This window comes from Rhamphochromis sp. 'chilingali' (assembly GCF_963969265.1).
Source record: "Rhamphochromis sp. 'chilingali' genome assembly, chromosome: 5".
Classification (NCBI taxonomy): Eukaryota; Metazoa; Chordata; class Actinopteri; order Cichliformes; family Cichlidae; genus Rhamphochromis; species Rhamphochromis sp. 'chilingali'.
The window spans coordinates 22,624,774-22,630,657 of NC_137932.1; the positions used below are offsets into that span (position 1 = coordinate 22,624,774).

At 36.2% G+C, this 5,884-nt stretch overlaps 1 long non-coding RNA gene across 1 annotated transcript; it reads left to right on the forward strand.

Moving 5' to 3' along the window:
- The first annotated feature begins 1,745 nt into the window (after positions 1-1,745).
- Positions 1,746-2,460, forward strand: LOC308397136. Its single transcript, XR_013971694.1, has 3 exons — positions 1,746-1,845; positions 1,964-1,976; positions 2,315-2,460. It is a non-coding gene; the product is annotated as an uncharacterized lncRNA (long non-coding RNA).
- The last annotated feature ends 3,424 nt before the right edge of the window (positions 2,461-5,884 follow it).

The following is a 5,884-nucleotide window of genomic DNA, read 5'->3' on the forward strand; positions in this document are numbered from 1 at the left end:
CTTTCAGCTCTTTATTTTCTATTAAACACAGTAATCTTTAGAAAGTACAGAGGCACCAATCCCATTTTGTGAACATACTGTATATTTCAAATGCACAATTGACATTGTTTTATCTTGCATCAAACACTTTTGTGGTTTGTTCCTCTCATGAAATAGTGCGTCCACTAGGTGGAGATGCTGTAAAAAGATGCCATGTGAAAGGGGAACAGGAATAACGCCTGTCTTCAGATAGCAGCATCATGTGACACTGAAAGGACCTGTTTACTGACTGACCCTTTGCAAATCAAAAGTGAAAGTACTGGAATAGACAAGCATTCATTGTTTTTTCAGTGTGGTGAAGAAAATGTCAGACACAAGAGATTACCAAAGGATATTGTAAGTAAACATCTGAATTTTAAAAAACAAAAAAATCTCTCTTAGGCTGTGAAATGCTGCCTCTCTGCCATGCATTAGAGTAATAGATTTCTATCCATCTAAGGTTGTTTTCTATTTTTAGCTTAGTCTTCCAGTTCTAGTAAGGGTTTACACTGAGCACCTTTTACTAACCTTGTTACATATTAACCAACTAGCTGTATTTATTGGATTGTTAAATTCAGACTAAAAGCTGCTTTCTCTTTCATAATCCCGATACAGAGACCAGGAAGAAGTAGAGCAAGGTGGGAAAAAATACAACCTATTTTCTTATTTTATGAAACACTTAATGTTGCCTCCATAACACAACACTAACTTTGTAGTTGCTGATGAATAGAGCAAGTTGCAGCTGTAGCATTAAAGAATTTAAACACCAAAAGGGAAATAAAGATGAATGAGAGAAGTGGCCAGAACATAAATGCTGAGTTTGCATGCGTGCATGTAGGTGTGTGTGTGGAAATCTAAGAACACCAGTAATTCAGTAGCTTCTAGAACCATCTTTAGCAGCAATAAGTATGACTCTGTAAAAGGGTGTATTTTCTTTTTATTATGACTACAGTTATAATTGCACAGCATTGTGTGGATATGTAATAGTTTTAAAGAGTTACTTTGGAAAACTACCCACATCTTCTGTTCCTTCATCTTTAGTTTCATGGAAAACATTCCATGTCTGGTTGGCGGGAAGAACAAATGAGGCTCACTATCCCATTATTGAAATGCTCAAAAGAATTGGTCAAACTCAGGTGAATTCTCCAGAAGAATGTGACTATCTTCTGGTTTTCTGTCCTGTTGTTTCACGAGTTGGAACAGACATCACAGATGCCCTGAGCAACCTGCCCTGTAAGAAATACTATATGAGATTACTTAATCTGAGAAATGTAACTGTATGTGAATGGTGTAATAGCAGGATAATTAATTAAATAATTGTAGAAATGTATTTTGAGACCACAGCCTAAAAATTAAAGTTTATCTGCATCTGCCTGGTCTTATATAAGGTATCCACGTCTGTATATTTAACATATTTATTTCTCATAACAAATTTGTAAGTAATAAGAAATAAATATGGATAACTAATGGATTAAAAATAGAAATAACTAAAACATATTTGTGACAAAAGGGTCATGCTTAACAGCCTTCATGGTCTGCAGTATGAGCTACAAAAGTAGAAACTTAATTTATGTGCTTCACTTTGTTTCCGACTCAGTTGATCTGGTTGCGTCTGTGCTTACAGGTAGTAAACCAGTGATTCTGGTGGTGATGCATCATACCATCAATCCTCATTATGTTGTATCTAAAAGTCAGAGACAGGTGAACAACCAAAACGTTCATCTCACCGTGGACTGTCTATTTTATGAGGACAAACTCCTGAACTGCAAACTCAATGATAACTTAGAAGATACACTCTTCAAGCTTTTTAAACTTTCAGTTTGTCAGGTAATGATTTCTCATACTGATTTAGTATTACACTTATATGCAATGACAGAGTTGTGTGCTGTGATATTTTTAAAATCAGTGATAATGATTTCTTTCTGTCTTTCTTTTTATTCTTCAGATGATTTTGTGGTGTAAGTATGACAGTCTTGATGTTATGTTACGCCATTTTCTAAACTGATGAAAACTTTGTGGTACAAGTTTCACCAACCATATAATGTTATTTCAGTGGACATTTTGAACTCTTTTCTTCTAAACAATAATATATTTCTCTATGATCTATTTGATCTTAGGTTTTTTTTTTTCTGATTTTCAGAGTCAAAAAAATTGCATCTAGTGTTGTAATGTCCATCAAAAATAAAACCATTTATAAACATGGTTAAAATTTTGAATTAAACAATTAAATATCCTCATAAGTATAGATTGTTTTATATTTAGCTGACTTATTGTCCGTTTCCTGCCTTTATTTTAGATCTGAGGAGTCTTTGGACATGGTGTTGTATTACAACAAAATGATTCATCAGGAAGTCACTGTGCAACTAAATTAAACGTAACCTTTCTGGATTGTGCTGTTATTACCTTTAATACTTTATAGTTATGAAGTTTTGGGGTAGAATTTACTGATCTATACTGTTTGTTATATATCTATCACTGTTTTATATCTGGATCACAATAGAGGTGTAATGTTGCAAACATACCAGATCTGCAGATAATCTTTACACACTGCGTGAAGATAAATATATATATATATATATATGTATAAGAAAAAACATGAATAAAAAAAGAGTTAAGAAGTGAGTTCTTAATTATTTACTCCTTATTACGCCGTAATACTGCAGACATGCTAAAAGGCTCCAAAGTTCATTAAAAAGATGTTTTGGTTGCTAACTATACCTAGCTATACTGATGGCAAAGGAAATGTTGTGTTTTATAAACATGTATCTTCACCGGGCTGCATGGCACTAACGCATTAACGAGCTAAACTAACGCGTTGCGGCCACGCAGCCCCACGCACGGGGCAATCTGCACGTGCGTGCAGATGTGTTTGCAGTGTTTATAGTCATCGATAAGAGGTAAGGGATGTGCATTTGGTACAGTGACAGAGTTCACCTTTCGGAAGTCAGTACAGAATCTTGGGCTTCCATCTGACTTCGTGTCTCGGAGACATGGTGAACTCCAAGAGCTGGAGCTTGGAACTGCAAATCCATTCTGATGAAGATACTCAACTTCCTGTTTTATGATTTCCCGATTTGTTGGACTAACCCGATAAGCGCGCTGTTTGATTGGTGTAGGGTTAGTCAGCACCACATCATGTTTTATGACAGTGGTTTGAGACGGGATGAATTGTCAGGGCTCTGTGTGCGGGCAGGCGGAGGTGAGGATCCAAATGCAGGACTCGTGGAGACAGGATTTCAACTCAAAAAAGCTTCTCATCTCAGCTTTATTGCTGGTAAGGAACAAAACATAAACAGAACAATGAACGCTGAAAACGGAAACACACAGGCAGGATCCGAGGGTACAACACGACACTGAGCAAAGGCAAACACAGGGTTTATATACACAGGGGAGTAATCAGGGAATTGAAAACAGGAGGGAGACAGCTGGGAGAGATTAGGGCTAACGAGACAGGGGGAGCGAAGTTAGACATACTGACATAAGTCGTAACCCTTCAAAATAAAACAGGAAACAATACACAAATATGCAGACTAAGAAAACACGGACTTTACACTGGTAGAACTAAACCTAAACCAGAATAAGCTGGAACATACTTATTAATAATCATCATCATCACCATAGCCTGACAAGAAATCAAGAAAATAACCAAAAATACAAAAGCCACGAGAAACTCCAAATGCTGGGTCGAAACGACCCAGGACAGTGGCATGACTGGGAAGAACAAGTTCCAGGCAATTGATACGTGGTTGCCAGATACAATGCTGAGACAAGAGGAGGAGATAGAAGATACTAACATCAAGACAAGAAACCTCCTTATCGTTCATGAAGGGTGTCACATCAAGCCCAGCACCAGCCAAGGTAAGTACCAGAACCAATATCCGGGATGAAACAAGATCCATTAGCACCATATGTTATCTCACTAGGAGCATGCCCTGATGTTGCCTGGCATGCATACAAACTGGTGAGGATCATACAAACTGCTGATTACCATTTTGAGGTGCTGGAATGCAAAATGTTAAATTGTCTAACTAGCCACGTAATTTTCTTTTTCTTTGATGTTTGGGATGTTTTTGAAATCAGCTGTGTGATCATTTTTATTCCCATTAAATAATGTGGGATCTTTTCATTCCTCACACATTACACAGTCCATAAAATTATAGATGTCAAGCTTGATTTTATTTTATTGATATTTAATATGTTTTCAACGGTTCCTTTTCCTTTACTAAGCAGAAACAGTTTGTATCTTCTGACTATGGAATAAAGACACTTTTTATGTCTGACTGACTGACACTTGCAATTCCATTCATCAAGAAAACAAGCTCACGTCCCAAAAGACACTCATTCTCTCTGAGATGGATTCATTCTGATCAGTTTGGTTTTGCCAAGCCACATTTTAATGCATATAATTAACACACAGTATGAAAAACAAACAATTTCTCTGCATAAAATAAATAAATAAATGTAAGTAAATTAACTTACATTTATTTTTGAGGTGATGAAGTTAACAATAACTTTTAATAAGCACGTTCTATCTTGCACAGTGTAATGTTTGTCAAGGATTTCTTTGTGAGTTTCCATGTACAGTCATGTAAATTAAGTAAGCTAACTATTTTCCTCATATTGTTTCTGATCGATTTTATCCAGTTATCTCCACACTCACAGGTGATAAACCAGTAATTCTAGTGGTGATACATCATGCCTTCAATCTCATTATGTAAGAGATGAAAGCTGGAGACACTAAGAATCCAAAGTCTCTATGAGCTACCAATATCATTTAATAAGCAAGGCAAGTTTATTTGTATAGCACAATTCAACAACAAGGTGATTCAAAGTGCTTTACAGAGACATTAGAAACAAAAACAAATAAAAAGCATGATTTAAAATTGATTAAAACAAGCAAACTAACTAATAAACAAACAAACAAACAACAGTATATAAAGTCAAAACAGATAAAATCAGAACAGTAGATAAAATCAGTAGTTAAATGTAAGTTTTGAAATTTAAGCTTAAAAGTGTGGATTTGGTGTTTTATTCAAATGCAGCTGAGAATAGGTGAGTCTTCAACCTGGATTTAAATAAACTGAGTGTTTCAGCTGATCTGAGGCTTTCTGGGAGTTTGTTCCAGATATATGGAGCATAAAAGCTGAATGCAGCTTCTCCGTGTCTGGTTCTGACTCTGGGAACTGATAAAAGACTGGATTCAGATGACCTGAGGGATCTGGATGGTTCATACTGGGTCAGGAGGTCACTCCTGACCTATTTTGGTCCTAAACCATTCAGAGCTTTATAGACCAGCATCAGGACTTTAAAGTCTATCCTCTGACGGACAGGCAGCCAGTGTAAAGACCTCAGAGCTGGACTGATGTGGTCCACTTTTTTGGTCTTAGTGAGGACTCGAGCAGCAGAGTTCTGAATGAGCTGTAGTTGTCTGACTGATTTTTTAGGTAGACCTGTAAAGATGCTGTTACAGTAATCAAGCCTACTAAAGATGAATGCATGGACTAGTTTTTCCAGGTCCTGTTGAGACATCAGATCTTTTATCCTTGAAATATTCTTGAGGTGATAGTAAGCTGATTTTGTTATTGTCTTAATGTGTTTTTCTAAGTTTAGGTCTGCATCCATAATATGAGGTTTATGAGATTTGTAGTTCTTTGTTGCATCTTGATTTTCATGAGTAAAACAAAATAATATCCATGTTTCAAAGGGCAATTTCCTGGTTCAAATTTGATCAAACTTATAATGTAACAGGGTGGGCCCAAATTACTCAATGGGTGTTCTGGGCAGAGACCCAGAGGCCCATGCACAGGAAAATGAAAAACAAATGAAAGAAGAAGTAGAAGACAAAAAAAATAAAAAATCTAGAATT